Below are 17,201 nucleotides of genomic sequence, written 5' to 3'. Positions count from 1 at the left end.
CAATGTTGGCAATAATATGATGAGAGAAACACTTCTGTACACTTCTCAGGGATGTAAATTAGAGTAAGTTTTCAGGAAAGCCACTGGGCAATAGAACCCATGACCCAGTAAATCTTCTTGTTAGAATCTAACCTGAGGAAAATTTTAGGAAAATAATGGTCAATTTTTTAGGGGATCTGTCTAACCCACCAACTGACCATCCTTTTGGTAACTGGCTCCCAGGTGTACTGGTAATATAGCACAAAGGTTGAGGGCAGATTTTGGAGCTCACAACCTAGGTTTGAAATCTGACTCTGAGACAAGACACCTGTGTGACACGGGGTAAACAAATTTTCTGAGCTACAACAGCAGCATCCAATTAAAAAATGATATAAGTACTATCTCTCCCGCGTGTAGGTTGTATGAGATGCCCCATCGTAAGCACTTGGCAGTGGCTGACACCCAGTTCACACTCGGGAATTGTAAACTAGTATTGCTTTATGATTTTATGTCTCTCATCTATAGCTGACTGGCCATAACATAAGCTGGATCTATCAGATTTTTCTCCTGGGAATTTGGCATTGTGACTCAGAGCCAGCTAGTCAGTCAGTCTATTTGTTGCTGGGAGCAGAGCATAAACCATATTCTTCCATGTGGACGAAGAACCTGTGAAGCCTCTTCAAAGAGAGAAGTTTTACAACACAGCAGCAAAAGCAAGAAATAGTGTGAGTCCTGGGGGCTTCCCAAGCTTCAGTTCTGCTCTATCCTGGCAGCCTGGCTTTATTCTTGTCCTTGATTTCAGGAAACATTTAGTTCTTTCTAATACCTAGAAGAGCATGATGATTATCGCCTCTCTGTCCCTCAGATCGAGTCTTTGCCCTCTTCTGTCCTGCTCTGTGCCTTGGGGACTGCGAATGGGATTATCACCACCCACCGCCCCTTCCCCTTTTAACCACACCCCATGACCTTGTGATTTCATTTTTGAGTTCTTTTTTAATTGCTTCAATCCTATTATGTTTTTCTATAACACAAAGCATATGCATGGGATTTGCTTTTATTCCCTGAGTTATAGTTTTCTTTTAGACTAGGTTCTTTGTCTTTTCCTGTTATGCTTTTTCCCCCTCTGCAGGGCATTTTACGTTTTCTTTTTCATCTCATGGTTATCATGAGACACTTGTCCAGCATTTCTATTTGATCCACTATAGTGTGTGAGTGAGTTCCCTTTAAATTCTTTTCCACTGAGACCTATTTATATATCTCTAAACTACAAATAAAGTCTGGGCATCCCAGGTCCTAGCCAGTTGTTTTTGTTTTCCTTTTGGTGGGTCTAGCAAGCTTGAGTGGAAGAGCTAAAAGAGAATGAAAGAGAGCTCAGCGGAGGATGTAAGCAGCTGTTATTAGAGGACTTGGATTCTCTAATTAGAGTTTCCTGATTTTGATAGACGCCCGTTCTAAACCGGGGCCCATGACACCGACATAACAGTGTATCCCAAGGCCCTGGGAGCTGTGCTGGCTATTCAGACTGGGCTCTGATGGAGGAGCCCTGGAGCCTTTCCTTCTCCAGGGAGGGTCATCATCAGTTGCTCACTTCTCCTTTAGCTTTTATACTACCCTCAACCCAGTCAAAAGAGGGAAAAATAGGGGCAGGGAGTTCTTTGTTTCATTTCTTTCCAGTTTGAGGATGGTTAATGGAAATAACAGAGATTGTTTGGACTCTGTGGCAGAGACTGTTATGGTCACCAAAACCTTTCTGTCTCCTGGTGGGCACACAGAAAGACTGTCTTTCCCAACCTCCCTGGGGGTTAAGGACTTCTAACAGGCGAAGTTAGCTACTTCTAAGCTTATTCCATAAAAACTTGTCATTTCTGATTCTCTACCCTACTTTCTCTTAGTGAGAGGACTTTGAGGATCTATAAGAGGAAAAATCCATAGATGGAAAGAACCTTGTAGCTACCTCACAAGAATAAACATTTGGGTACATGATGAGTGAAAAAGGAAGTTGCACATAGCATGTAAAACACTGAGCTTTTAGCATTGCATGTTTCAACTATTAGCTTACCCTGAAGAATACATTCACCAGTATTGTTTCCTGAATTTCATAGCTGTGGTTCAGTGACCTGCCATGTCACATTACAATATTTTAATTCTTTTCTTAGCTGCCACTTGAGAAATGTAGGGCATTCAATTATTCCCTTTTCCTTATTTTGTTCTACTAGTAATCTGCTTTTTGTTTACTTGCTAGTTTTTACTAGTTTTCATTCATTTCATTAGGGATATTCTGTAAAGCCATGCCATGCAGTCATTGTTATCCAGAAGTGACACAGCATATATTTTTTCAATCTGTTTAACCATTTTTCCATTCTATCTTGCAATGTATGTAGGTAATTACAAACCTGTTTCTTTTTCAGACTGTAAGTTTCTTGGACTCAAGAATGATGACCTAGTTTTCTGGTAACTCTCATGGGTACCACAGCAGCTGGTTCATAGTAGGCACCCAATATTTTCTGCCTAATAGATATACTTGTCCTTAGTAACCACTAGACAACCAGAATTTTGTCTGCAAGCAGCTGAAGGTAAATATAAGTGGAGTAAACATTGATAATAAACATAAAACATAAGCTGCAAATCTTTCTATCTATGGCCATATAGAACATTCTGCCAGAGAACCTCAATTAGTCAACATTCTACCTGAAACAAGAAAAAGTAAGCATAATCTACTGAAGTGCTAAATTCCTTGTCAACTACACAGAAATAATTGACAAATCTACTTCAGCAATAGTAATAGAACCCCAAATTAAAGTTTTGGAACTGTTAATGTTGCAGAGAAGGCATGCCAGTTTTGCTACCTATTAACAGAGATCTACTATGATACAAAACTCTCAAACTTCCAATAATATAATTCAATTTTTCCTTTAACGTATGCAATCAGAGGCACCTGGGTGGCTCAGTGTGTTAAGCAGCTTGATTTCGGCTCAGGTTGTGATCTCAGGGTCCTGGGATCAAGCCTATCTCTCTTCCTCTCAAATAAAAATAAAATCTTTTTTTAAAAATAAAAAATTAAAAAATAATAAAGTGTGCAATCAACCTCATTACTTTTGTAGTACACTGGTGCAGTACTTCCTAGCACTTAATTCTGAGCATTCTAAAAACCAAAAAACTAAAGAAGCAATGAGATTTGTAAATGGGACCAAGTGGACGATTGCCCACTTCTGACTTTCCCTGGGCTTTCTGAAAAACAGTCTAAGATCCCTATCCATGCACAGAAACTCAAGGCTAAGGCTGATAGTCATGGGAATATGAAGTTTAGGTTGAAACTAAAGTTTAGGTTGAAACTAAAGAAAAGATCTCGCTTCATTCCTTTTTCATATCATATAAAAGTCTTTTTCTACTAGCTGATGCTCCCAAATGTACCTCTTCTCTGAGCTCCAATCCAACTAAATACTCAAAGTGTCCACATGGATGGTTTCATAGGCATCTGAAAATGATGTGCAAAAGACAAACTCTTACCTGCGCCATCCCTCTCCTGCCCTAAACCTACATGGGTAGTTGTCACTGTCTCAGTGTTTGTCCCCCATCCTGAAACATGCCATATCACCAGGAGCCATCTTTGATTACATTTTCTTCCTTACTCTATGTATCTCTTCAGAAAGCTCTGTTATCTCTCCCTCTAAGTGTATCTCTCTATCTTTCCTTTACAAAACTAATCTTGGTCTTCATTGCCTTTGACTTGAACCCCAGCCACAGCTTCCTACCTGGTTTCCTTCCTCTGTGTTTGGGTACAGACAGTCTATGTACTAAATACAGCCAATGCTATATTTTAAAATCCAGAACGAAATAATTAGCCTCTGTTTATGAAAGCTTAAAATTTCACCCCTATGCTCTCTATCCTAAACCCTAATTTCACTCTTATGCTCTCTATCCACATTCCATATCCCTTTCTTCCTTCAAAATTTCCTTTTAGCTATAATTGCCACGCTTTCTTTCAGGTTCCCCTGACATGCCAAGCTCTTTTCATTGCATTTGGCTTTTGCATTTGTCATGTAACCTCCTGTTAAATATTTTCCTCCACCTTAGAATAGCTAGTTTTTTACTCTTCCTACCTCACTTTAAATATCCCTTGCTCAGAGAAGGCTTCGAAAATCTCCCTCCACCATCTTTTCCATCTAGGACATTGTTCACTCAGTATCTTGCATAATACTTGACACTTAGTTCATGCTTAATAAATATGACTAAATAAATGATTGTGATAACTTCTTAGAGTGAGAGACCCACTGTGATTGAGATGACACTTTTATATTCTTGTTGCTTGTTAATTTATAAGTCAACTGTTACCCATATTTTATTACAAAACAGGTGGAGTTTTTCATGAAACAAAGTGAAGAGTTATTTTTTGCTCCCCACAAGGAGAAAAAAGCGAGACTAATTCTGGTAGAGAAAGTACTGGTAAGGTCAAGATTTAACAAAGAGAGAAAACAGAAAAGCTAACAGGAGGTGTTGCTTTCTCCATTGTGGAGTAGATGTGAACTCCTTTGTCAATACTATAAAAACCACTTTGCTCACTAAGGAATTTAAGAATATCAAAAAAAAATAAAAAAAATAAAAAAAATAAAAAAAAAGAATATCAAGGGGGTAACTTTTACACCTAGATCAGCATGGTTTAAACCAGTACTCATACAACATAGGGTAATCCATGAAGTGTGCTCACATAAACTAAGAAACCAGAGGATGAGTTTCCTTCATGACCATGTAAAATGAAAGATCTTTAGAATGAGATACAATGTGCACAAAACATTAAAAAAAAAACTCCATACCTTTGAATACATCAAAATTAAAATTACTTTTAAAACTCACTCTGAAGAAAAGTAAAAGGCAAGCCACAGACAGGAAAATATATTTGCTGTGCATATAACCGACAATACTTTAGTACCCTGAATATATAAAGAACTCTAACATATCTCTTTGGAGAGCAATTCAGCAATATTTGATAAAGCTGAAGATATTCATATCCAAAAACTTAGCAATTCCATTGTAGTCTGTTCCTCTAGAGAACCCTTACACATGGAAACATGGTTAAGAATGTTCTTTGCAGCATTTCTTGTAATGGTGAAAAACTGGAGACACCCTAAGAAAATGGATAAATAAATTATGGCAAAATCATACAAAAGAAAATGACACAATAGTTATAAAAATTTACAACCTGCATAGCAAAACTATTTCTCATTTATGGATATAAAAGTATGTATTTAAAAATATGGAAACCTGCATGAGGATAAATAAATATCACATTCATGCTAATAGTTCTTTCTAGAGAGGAAGGCAAAGGAAAGGAATTAGTATGCTTTGGGAAAATACCATGATCTGATAAGGGTAGAAGGGGGCATCCATCAGGGTTCATTATGTTTGCATTAAATTCATTCGTATGTGTAAAATCTTTAAAAAATAAGTTATTTTTTTTAAAGATTTAGAAAATAGAGAGGAAAAATGTGGAATAAAGTAAGATAAGACCCAGGCTAGGGTTAGTACACAAAAACCAGACACTGTATACCACCATTCACATGGCAAAAAATGATTCTAACATTAGAACACTTATTTAAATAATCACTTAAATTGTGTTTCCAAATGTAGGCAGTATAAATCCTTGCATGCTGATCATGGTATAGCATGGACTCAGAAATTTCATAACCACAAATTTGGGGAGTTTCAGCAACTGTTGCAACCTCTTCACTTCTACAAAGAAGAATCAAAATCAACTGCCAATGCTACTCCTGCCATTAGGCTCTATGCAGTGTAGATCACTGGAAGAGGTTAAGCATCTTGCCTGGTGGACATATTTCTGGGTTAGTCTGACAGACAGGGCATAAAGTGCATCTCCAAAAGCAAATGAAATTATATTGTCATAAATAGGTAACAGCTCTGGCCAGGGCACAACATGCACATTGCCCAATGAATCACTCTGGGCTGTTCTTTTTGCCTAAAATAATACAGGGTCTTATATGTTAGAGGAAGCCATGAATCTTTCTGCTCTGCAAGCAGCAAGGGCATGCCTCTGCACTGCTGGCTGTGAGAAACCTTCCTGAGATAGAGGGGAGAAGAAAAAAACAGAGCAAAAATTTGGACTCTGAGGAGAAAAAAAATGGGTCATGTTTTTGTCTCATCCTGCTCATCTTTGGAGAAACTAAATTCACTTTGAATCAACTAGGGATTTAACCTCCTTCTCCTTGTAAGGAAGCTAATATTTTATCATAATATAAAACGTGACACAATTACAACAGAATTTAAACCAGAGTTGCTTTTGGTCTTTGTTTTTCCAGTTAGCTCTAACAGACACTGGCGCCCAAGAGAAATGAGCAATGTAAAAAGATACTCTTTCTTTTTACTAAGTCAGAATGCTGCATTTCCTCATATTTTCCCAGTAGCCAATAGCCATGACCATTGTGGGGTGATGAGGTCTCCTCCTGAGGGAATATCCCAATCCTCCAGGGGAAAGTTCAGATTTCGGTGCTTTTCTATTCAACTTCCTGTGGCCAGTTTAGTCAATGGAACCTATATTTCCAAAAAAGTGTTACCAGTGTCCCAGCTTCTGGAGCTTAGAGACAGAAAACTTGCAAGGTAGCAAGTACCATGTCATCCCTGCCTTCCACAAAGACTGCTAGGTTGTGTTAACTCCATTTAGAAACAGGCCAAGTACCGGTTGTGACGTAGACTACATTTTATTTTAAACTACCTGCAACCTAGATCATGTAATGTAAATGAATGTGATGCTCTAGGCCCCCAGAGCATAATTTCCCTATTTGAGGATATTCTAGGGGTGATTAGTGGACACTTACTCAGAAGACAATGCACCAGAGATGGTATCTATAAGGCTTCAGCTAGGTCTATGTCTGATCAACACAGAAGTTTGTTAATTAGCATAATGAATATTATACATAGATTTTCATTGGTGAAATCAATGGCTTGTTAATAAGCATAATGGACATTAGATATGGGCTTTCATTAGTGAAAATGATGGTGTTCAAGATACAAGGGCAGGCTCAAATACAGCTGATATATTCCTACTCTTAAATGAACAGAAAGTTTTAAAAATTTTAGCTCTCCTTCCACCCTTGTTTTCCTTATACCTTACTAAGATACCAAGAGTGGAATCACAAATATTACCTATCTCTAATACTAAAAGGAAGCAAATGGTTGTGCATCACCAATTAGGTTTAAGTCAGGTTTTAATGTAAGAACTAAAGCAGACTCAAATAATGGCTTAATTAGGGAGCAAAATCAGAAAAGATCTGAGGATATAATTTGGCAATAAATGGCTGATGGGAAAAAGGGAATTAGAGACATGCAGAATTACAGCATCAGATAGAAGAAAATAAAGTATAAAACAGAAGAAGTGAATCTACCAATCAGGAATGAGATGAAAAGAAAAACTGAAAATAAATAGGTAATATTAAAATATATTTTCAAAACATGGTAACAAGATAAAAAGAAAATGACTGCATGTCCTTTGGATGTCATAGGAATATTGTCTAGCAGGTTTTCCCCAGGATTACTTAATTTTCTAGGAGAAGGTGTCTTTGACTATTTACCATTGATTAGAACTCATAACCTTAGACGTTAAATGTTAACTCTAATCTTTGATAAAAATACAAATGATATCTGAATGGTAGAAACAGTTATGCCAAAAGTTATCATTTTTAATATTTATATTCTTACCATTTTGCCAGTTTTATTGCCCTGTAGGAAGTGAACAATTTTATATTTAAATTTAGCAATCTTATTTCAGCAGTAATTCTTTCAGAGCCTGTGTATACTTAGCTTTTCAAATTCTCTTTGAATCAGCTTTAATATCCTGCTGCTTCCTTCGTTAATGAGTTAAATAAGTCTTTGACATGATAGTCATGTTTTAAATTTTTTTTAATTATACTTTGGGAGAAAACTGGAAGAGTTGCCAAAACATTTGAGTAGCTTACAGTGCTCAAATACCTCAGAGACAGATTGTTGTCTTATTATTACTCTCCAAATAACTACGTAGAAAGATATTAAATGTTTTCTTTGGAAGAAAATATTTTCATTCCCATTTCACAGAGAAGAGAACTGAGCTTGAAGAGGATAAGAAATTTGCTCTTATTAAATATACCAGAGCCTGAATTCAAAAGGTTGCCTGAGTATTTTCCTGAAGTTATACAACCTTTAGATTCCATGAATAGAATTACAAAATGAAATTAAAGAGTTGTCACATAAATCCACTTCCATCTCAAGCAACCTCTCAGTGCCACCATTCTGTTGCTCCAGGCATTTTGCTGATGCCATTCAGTGCAGTCTGGCCAACACTTCCACTGCCTGAGGCTGATTTTCTTCCAGCAGTGAAGTGATCTGCATTCTCATCAAGAAAACAAGGATGTTTTATGGGCTCCTTCCTACAGCTCTTTCCTAATAGTAGGATGAAATAATCTTGGCTCTGGTTCTAACTAGGGCATTTAGAGAACAATGCAATTATCATTGCAATTTTTGAATTGTCAGAGAATGAAAATAAAAATAAATCCAAGGAGATCAAAATGTTCTAAAACCAACATTCTCCCCCATTTTGAGATCAAAGTTTTAAAAAATGGTATCTCCCACCTCATTTTTTCACTTTCTCTCTTCATTTAAAGCACGGTTGACTTAAATATACAGAGAGAGGGCTGGACAGTAAAAATTCAAGAAGACCCCCATAAAAGAGACTTGTAGGTGAAGATCAGAAATATGTGTTGATTCTCAAACACTTCCAATTTGCTGTATCTTGTGGGTGCCCTGCACTATGCTAAATACATCCACCTGAAGAATTCTGGGTCTACTTTAAAAAGAAAAAGTGAAGTAATAGCCACGTAACAGGACAGATGGTAGCTACACTCCTGGTGAACATGCATACTCTTTAAACTTGTTAAATCACTAAGTTGTATAATGGAAACTAATGTAACATTATGTGTCATCTACACTCAAATAAAAAAAAATAAAAGTGAACACAGAGCAGACATGCAATGATTTAGTATTGAATGTTATGAAACAGACCCTAACTATTAGGGAAATTCAGAAAGATGGGGTGGGAGGTGGGGGGTAGAGTAGAGTAGGGGAAACAAGTAATCCATGAGGCAGGTTAGTTCAAATGCAGAGATCAAAGCCCATCAGGGTTTCCAGTACTTTATAAAGTTGCAGAGCAGGAAGGATTTCCAAGGGTAAGGTAGACCTGTCTGCAAAGTTTGTATTGAGTGCTTTGCCATGTTGTATATATTTAATTTCATCTGGTCATCGGTCATGTGAAACAGATAAAAATTACACCCATTTTGTAGATGAGAACACTGATATGGTGGCCAAAATTTTTACCTGGGGATTACTGAGTTCAATCCCTGTGTGTGTGTGTGTGTGTGTGTGTGTGTGTGTGCACATAGAGGGCAGCAGGGCCATGCCGATGCCAGGGTGGAGTTGAGATGGTCACTTGGTGACATCACAAGGTACCAAGAAACCTTGAGTGGGAAGCTGCAGAGTCTTGGTTTGAGAAAAACAGGCATTAGAGTATGGTTGTGGATTTTTTACTTCACTCTATGTCATGACGAGATCACAGTGTAGGATAGAAAAACAAAGAGAAGGAAAGGAGAATCTGGACTGTAGATACATATTTCTTGCCATCTCCAAAAAAATAAGTTCCATCTATTTAAAAAATATATACTTTTGCCCTTATATAGCTATATATACTCCTTTACAATTTTTTTAATTATAAATTTTGGTTAAATGTAAATCAATCTTAAAGAATAATTTGTGAGCTTGCTTTATAACTTTAAAGATATGTAGGGACACCTGGGTGGCTCAGCTCGTGGTTGAGTGTTTGCCCTCAGCTCAGGGCATGAACCCAGGGTCCTGGGATCAAGTCCCACATCCAGCTCCCTGCAGCAAGCCTGCTTCTCTCCCTCTGCCTGTGTCTCTGCCTCTCTCTTTGTGTCCCTCATGAATAAATAAATACAATCTTTAAAAAAAATAAAAACTTTAAAGATATTTAAAATGTTATATCTTATTTGTTGCTAATAATGTTACAAGAGAGGGAGGGTAGGGTTTACTTAGTTATTGTACAGATGAGGGAAATGAGACACAGAAAGTTTCAGTGCTCCTCCTTCTCTGTCTTCAGTTGCCATGAATGATACCATTACTTGTCTATTAGAGTCAAACAAACCAGACATTTGAAAATCATCCTTGACCTCTCTCTTTTCCATATGGCCTAACTCCAATCAGCCACCATGCCTGCATCATTTTCATAATGCTCAGATGCCATACCCTACCCTCTGCATAGACTGTCATAACTAAGGCAACTATCACTCCATCATTTATATCCAGATTATTCCAGCAATGTAAAATGGACCAACCTGCCTCTGGTCTCACTAATGCCCAATCTCTTTCCCAACTACCACCATTTTGTGAAAAGTTAATCTGAAATATCTAAGCCACCGTATCAATTCATTCTTATTTTTATGAATAAATATAAACTCCTTGTTAGAGCATATAAGATCCTTCATGATGCAGCCTTCATGAAACCCCAGTGTTATCTCTTGCCATTTATCTTCTACTCCGATGAGTCAGCCCCCCACCTCATGCATCATATCTTCTGGCCACAAGAATACTTCCTGATGGTTCCAGAAGCTTCACACTGGAAATCTCTGCATGTGTTGTTCTCTGTGCCTAGAATACACATCCTCATTGTTCTCATAGGTCACTTACTGTTCAATCCTTCAAAATTCATTAGCTATGCCTCCTTCTCCAGGAAGCCTTTCTAGCACCCCCTAGACTAGCATAAGATGACTTTCTATATGTACTTAGTCATATCATAGCACTTATCACTCATAAAACACACTCTGTTTTCCTGTTCATTAGTCTTATCACTAATTTCTATGTCATCACATGTCTTGAGATTGTTTGAATGTGGGTACCATCCATTCCTTTAATAGCTCTTAAAATGCATTAAGATACATATACATCCTAATACATTAAGAGATTTTTACTGGGTAGAGCACTTGACTGGGCTGTAGGGAGCCCAAAAGATATAAGATATGTTCCTTGTCCTTGAGGGAGATTTCTATGAACTTGAAACACAAGAAAACTCAGGGAAAAATAACATATACCCAACATAGTAGATTGATTGATGGTCCCATAAAAGATGTATCTACTGAGAACCTGTGAATGTAATGATAATGTGGAAAAAGAAATGGTCTTTGGAGATGTAATTAAGTTAAGTATCTTGATATGAGATCATCCTTGCCCCTGAGTGGGCCCTAAATGTAATGACAAGTGCCTTTATAAGAGAAGAAGATACTAACAGAAGAGTAGAAACAGTGGAGAAGGTGATGTGAAGACAAAGGCATAGGTTAGCACCAAGTGTCAGTGAGCCAAACAATGCAAAGAACTATCCACAGCCATAAGAAGCCATGAGAGGTATGGAACAGATTCTCCTAGAGCGTCCAGAAGAAATCAAGCCCAATGACATCTTGATTTTGAACTTCAGGTCTTCAAAACTGAAGGTGGATTACTTTCTGTTGTCTGAAGCCATCCAGTTTATGGTAATTCATTATAGCAGCCCTAAGAAATTAATATACCAGCTATTAACAATAATAAAACAAGATCTCACTTATTTTCAATGTGCTTTGCATAGGTTAACACATTTCCAACAATTTAAGATGAGATCCTTTTCTTCTGCTTGTATGCTCTTTTTCCAATCATACAGGGATATGTATGTAGAGACGCACTAAGTGCTTCGTAAATACTGATTGACAGATAACTATATTTTGTATGATAAGAGAGAAATAATACAACAAGCGAAGCAAAGTACAGACATGTGTGCCTTCTTTACTTCTAAAAAGGAAAAAATCTGTCAGAAACAGGAAAGAACTGTCAAAAGTACATGGTATTGAGTACAGATATTATGAAACAAGTCACAGTACAAGATGGTTTGTGACAGTGTAAATGCATACATTTTACATCATGTTAGCAAGTAGGTATCTACTACCTCGTCCAAATTGCATGTGCTCCTCTCAACTCTTTAATCATGATTTGCAGTAATCTCTAATTCAAGAGAGATAAGTTTATAACATATATTCAGGGCTATTTAGGACTTTAACACTAGGGAAAATAGGTTCTTTGCAAAAAAAAGGGGGAGGAGGCAAATAAAAGAGGGGAAAAATATATGATAAACACTATTACCTGGAAATGACAAAGCTAGATTAAAAAAGGCAGCCAAACCTTTCTCCTTTTATGATTTGAAATTCAATAACCTGCATCTTTCATTGGTGCCAAATGTTGTACTTCCTACTGAGGAAAAAAGTCCCTGAACTCACAGAACTTGTATTCCAGGACAGCTCTTATAAAGCTACAATGCATTATATAAATAGGTAATAAAAATAGCAATGAAATCATCTGCTTCCACATAATGTTAATAGTTAATAATTATTGAGTGTTTATTATATAATAGGCACTTCCTAGGCTCTTTTCAAATTAATTTATTCAATGCAACAATCTATTATTATCTCTATTTTACAGAACAGGAAACTGAGGCAAGGGAAATGAAGTAAATTGTCTGCTGGATGAACCAATCAGGAAGTGGTAGAGACAGGACTGAAACCCAGCAGCCTAGTTCCAGAGCTCTTGGTTTCAATTACTGTATTATCTTGCATCTAGATGTAATAAGAGTGACTTGCAACAATAAAAAAGAAAAACTATCTTATGGAATGAATTAATCAGTCTTTACTCCACATCACAAAGCACAAATTAACCACTTCAGTTTCACACATACCATATACAAATGTGGAAAATAGTAACATGTACTTTGCAGGATCCAAATGAGGATTCAAGAATAGGACAGATATGAATGTGCCTAGCATAGTGCTCGAAACAAAAAATAAATTTAATAAATACTGAATTTTTTAAAAAATATATACACAGATTATTCTATGGCCCCTTTCCCTATCTTTAAGCATTTGTTTAAAATTGGGCTGAAAATGCATAAAGATCACACTAAAATCTCCAAAGTACATAATAAATCCCTAAGTCATTGCCTACAACAGAAAAACATGTTATATTTTCACTAAATTACTTAATTTTCTTCCTGGGCACATAGGAAGACTACATTTTGTAGCCCACCTTGTATCTAGGAGGAGCCATGAGATCTCTTTTGGCCAATAGAATCTGAAAGAATATGATGTATACTACATCTAAAACACTTCCAGATCTAATGTATTAGTTCTGGCAGACCAATTCTTCAAATGAGAACAACTAGAAAAATTAGATGGAATGGAAAAACAAAGCAAAACAAAACAAAAACTAAAAGCAATCTCTTTGAAGCCATCAAAGATGTTAGAAGGCATGGCACTTATTTGGGGAGATGGAACTTAAAAAGAAACCATGATGCTACCAAGCAGAAACAAATCACTGAAGTGAGCATGACTTTCTATACTACTTATATCAATCTAATAATTTACCAATGTGTATGACAAAGTGGCCAAATTTGGAGAGACAAGAACAGAAAGCAGCTCCTGGGAAACAGAAAAGTTAAGCATATCTTTTGGCACTACATCACACTGGGGGATAAAATCAGAAGTTTAGTGTCCACTTCAGTGCAGAATCTCTGCAGGATCACAATCTAGAGTTAGAACAAAGCAAAAATGGACAAGATCTTACAAGGACTAGAAACTCAGCCTTAAATCAGCTAATTATTTGGCCAGAAAACAAAATCTTTTATGGAAAAATATAACAGAATCCACAGACTCTAATATTTGTTAACAAAATGTGTGGCATTCAGTTCAGAGTTACCAAGTGTATAAAGAGACACAAAAGAAAAAGAATTAACAGAGACAGACCTATGGGTGATCCAGATATTTGAGCTACCAGACACAGACTTTAAAATAACTGATTAGTATGTTCAGGAAAACTGAATCAAGATGAGGATTTCACCAGAGAAACTGAATCTGTGTAAAGTTAAATGGAAATTCTAGAATTAAAAAAATATATATAATTACTGAAATTAATACAACTTAGAATTCTATACCAAGTGAACATCAATAATAACGGTGAAAGTTTAAGGAGTTTGGAAGTCACTACTGTGTTCCAACAAGTACAAACTAAACAGACTAAAAATTCAACAACTCTCCTTGGGGGAGAGGGGAAGACAAAAGACAAACTGCTGCCCCCAGACTGGAGAGATGGGTGAACACAGATCACCAGAGCTTCCCAGAGCAGAGACTCATGAAGAAATTGCCACAAGAACCAGTGCTGGGGTAAGAAATTTTGAACTGTAATTGCTGGAGGCTCAGTGTGGACAAGTATTAGAGTTAAAAACTCCAAGGGAACCAAGGCAGAGGGAAGATCCACAACATTGTGAGATTCACCTCTAGATGCTCAGATTCCCATAGTAAATACTGGGAAAAAATCAATCCCCTCAGGCTTCCTGCAAGGAAAGAGAATAAGGAACCATTTTGAAATAAACCGGGGTACTCTGTTCTTCTTAACAAGGCCTGTTCTTAGGGAAATCTAGTTAACCAAAACCTAAGCTGCTGGGATATTATCAAAGCCTAAATTGCCTAGGAAAAAGACAATACCCAACTCTAGTTCATTGGTGTCATACTGTCTCACTTTAATGGGAAGAAGAAACAGAAAAGTCCTTGCGAAGTTCACTGCCCAGAAATACAGGATCACTGAGAGACAGACCTAACCACTGCGCTATAAAATGCTTCCCCTTTCCCAAACCTCTCCACCAGTAAAGGCCTATTCACTGGAGTTGCTTTTACTCAGTACCCATGTGTGATTATCAAGAAAAAATTAAAAGATATACCAAAAGGCAAAAATATAGTTTGAAAGGGCAGAACAAGCACCAGGATGCTTGGTACACCAGAAATGTACCAGATATGCCAGGGATATTGGAATCATCAGACTGAGTATTTGAAATGACTATGATTAATATGCTAAGAACTTTAATGGATAAAGTAGAAAGCATACAAGAACAGATGGGCAATGTAAGCTAAGAGATAAAAATTCTAATAAACCCCCAAAATGCTAGAGATAAAAAAAAGATTAAAAAAAAACACTGTAAGAGAAATGAAGAATGACTTTCATAAGTTTATACAGACTGTACATAACTGAGGAAAGAATCAGTGAGCTAGAGGATATAGCAATAGAAACATCAAAAACTAAAAAGCAAAGAGAACAAAGATGAAAAATAGAGAACAGAATTCCAGGGACTGTTGGCAACTACAAAAGGTGTAACGTACACATAATGAGAATACCAAAAGGAGAAGAAAGGAACAGAAGAAAATATGAAACAATAATGACTGAGAATTTCCCCAAATTAATGTCAGACACCTATCCACAGCTCCAGGAAGTTCAGAGAACACCAAAGAGAATAAATGTCAAAATATCTACACCTAGGAATATCATCTTCAAACCAAAGAAAATCAAAGACCAAAAAAAAAAAAAAAAAAAAAATCTTGAAAGAAGAAGGAAAGCAAAATAACACATTATCTATAGAGGAACAAAGATAAGAATCACATCCTACTTCTCAGAAACGAGGAAAAAGAGTGGAGGGAAGTATTTAAAGTATTGAGGGAAAAGGGAAAGAAAAAAAAATAAGATACTTCATAATGGACAAAACCCAAAGAATCTGCATTACATGACTTTTTACATTGTTTTACTTTGTGAAAATTCATCATGAACATAATAATAGGGTTTTTTTCCTAAAATTTCTACAGAATAGTGAGAAGGAGGGGAGATGAAAAATAGCGAAGCTTTAATGACTATATTCACTCTCCCACTTCAAACCACCCGGCACAGGCTCAAGTTCTAGATTGGAAAACTAATTAACCTCAAGTCGTGTTCACAACTTTGCTAATTACAAAAGACTGGACATTTCGACTACTGGATTTTCAATTACCTAAAATGTAACCAGAAAGTGCGTGGGGTTCCTGAGCCTTCATTCAGGGTCAGTGCTTTAAGAACTAGGCAATATGGCACTCAGTGACCTTTCCGAGTCATTGGCCGAGCAGATCCCTGAGGCATGCACCAGGGATCCTATACCAAATGTTTCAAAGTCTTTTAAAAAATATTTGGGTCCCCATGAAGCCCTATTCTACCCAAGTTTATCAAGAGATTTGAGTAGGAATGGGTTGATGGGCTTCATCATTTATAAAATTAGGAGTATTGATGAAGGAAGTAAAGCTCTGAAAGCTTCGAGTCCTGCACCTGCTCATGGTCATCACTAACCAGCTTTACTTAGAATACACATCAGATGGAACATTGGTCTGGCTGTAAACCTCAGTAAGCTCTGTTAGATGGGAACATGGAGCATTGCTGTAAACTTGTAAACATGTCATTTCCTTTGTGACATGAATAAAGGTATCTGTGAGGTACACCAAACAAACAAAAAAATTGGGCAACAAAAAAGTGTTGTGCTTATAATTATTTTTTAGACCCTCCTGGGATGATGTCTGCTTGCTCTTTTCTTGTCTTTGCACTCAAGGCAGAAGATGCAGTGAAGGACCTAAGTCACAGCCTGGAACATAGCTGCCTCATCATGAAAACCAACTCTGGACTTTTTGTGAATCATAAACTTTTATTGAATACTGTTAGTATTTTCAGGCTCTTTGTTACATGCCCGACATAACTAATTCACTGTTATTAGAACTTTCAAGGTAAACAAAACCACCAAAGACTCAATGATGAAACGGGAGAAAAATGTGGCAAAAAAAAAAACGTAACTTACATCCATCAAGTACTAATGAATTTTTTGCAAAATTCTCTGCTGATAATAACTAAAATTCCCTAGCATTTATCACTAGCTACTGGCAATGTTACCTTCTTTAGATACATTGTTTCAATTTCTACAAACGCCCTTCCAGGTGAAAATGATCAGTATTATTACACAGATAAAGGTATATGTAGAATAGACTGACATTTATTTTTAAAATTCCAGGATAGTTAACATACAGTGTAATATTAGTTTCTAAATAAATAAATAAATAAATAAATAAATAAATAAATAAATAAATAAATAAATAAATAAAATATTAGTTTCAGGTATACAATATCATGATTTACCAGCTCTATATATTGTTCACTGCTCATCAAGATGAGTGTACTCTTAATCTCCTTCACCTAATTCACTCATTCCCTCACCCATCTCCCCTCTGATAACCATCTGTTCTCTAAAGTTAAGGTCTTTTTTT

At 36.6% G+C, this 17,201-nt stretch overlaps 1 protein-coding gene and 1 pseudogene across 9 annotated transcripts in view; one reads left to right on the top strand and one right to left on the bottom strand.

Moving 5' to 3' along the window:
* Positions 1-17,201, bottom strand: part of RBMS3 (RNA binding motif single stranded interacting protein 3) — a 1,278,684-nt gene that overhangs the window by 1,058,959 nt on the left and 202,524 nt on the right. The gene's annotated exons all lie outside the window — the stretch shown is intronic.
* Positions 16,057-16,238, top strand: LOC144294366 (ATP synthase F(0) complex subunit j, mitochondrial pseudogene; annotated as a pseudogene).

The sequence above is a fragment of the Canis aureus genome, chromosome 22, assembly GCF_053574225.1.
Source record: "Canis aureus isolate CA01 chromosome 22, VMU_Caureus_v.1.0, whole genome shotgun sequence".
Lineage (NCBI taxonomy): Eukaryota > Metazoa > Chordata > Mammalia > Carnivora > Canidae > Canis > Canis aureus.
Note: the sequence above shows the minus strand (reverse complement) of the source record. Positions and strands in the feature narration are given on the sequence as shown.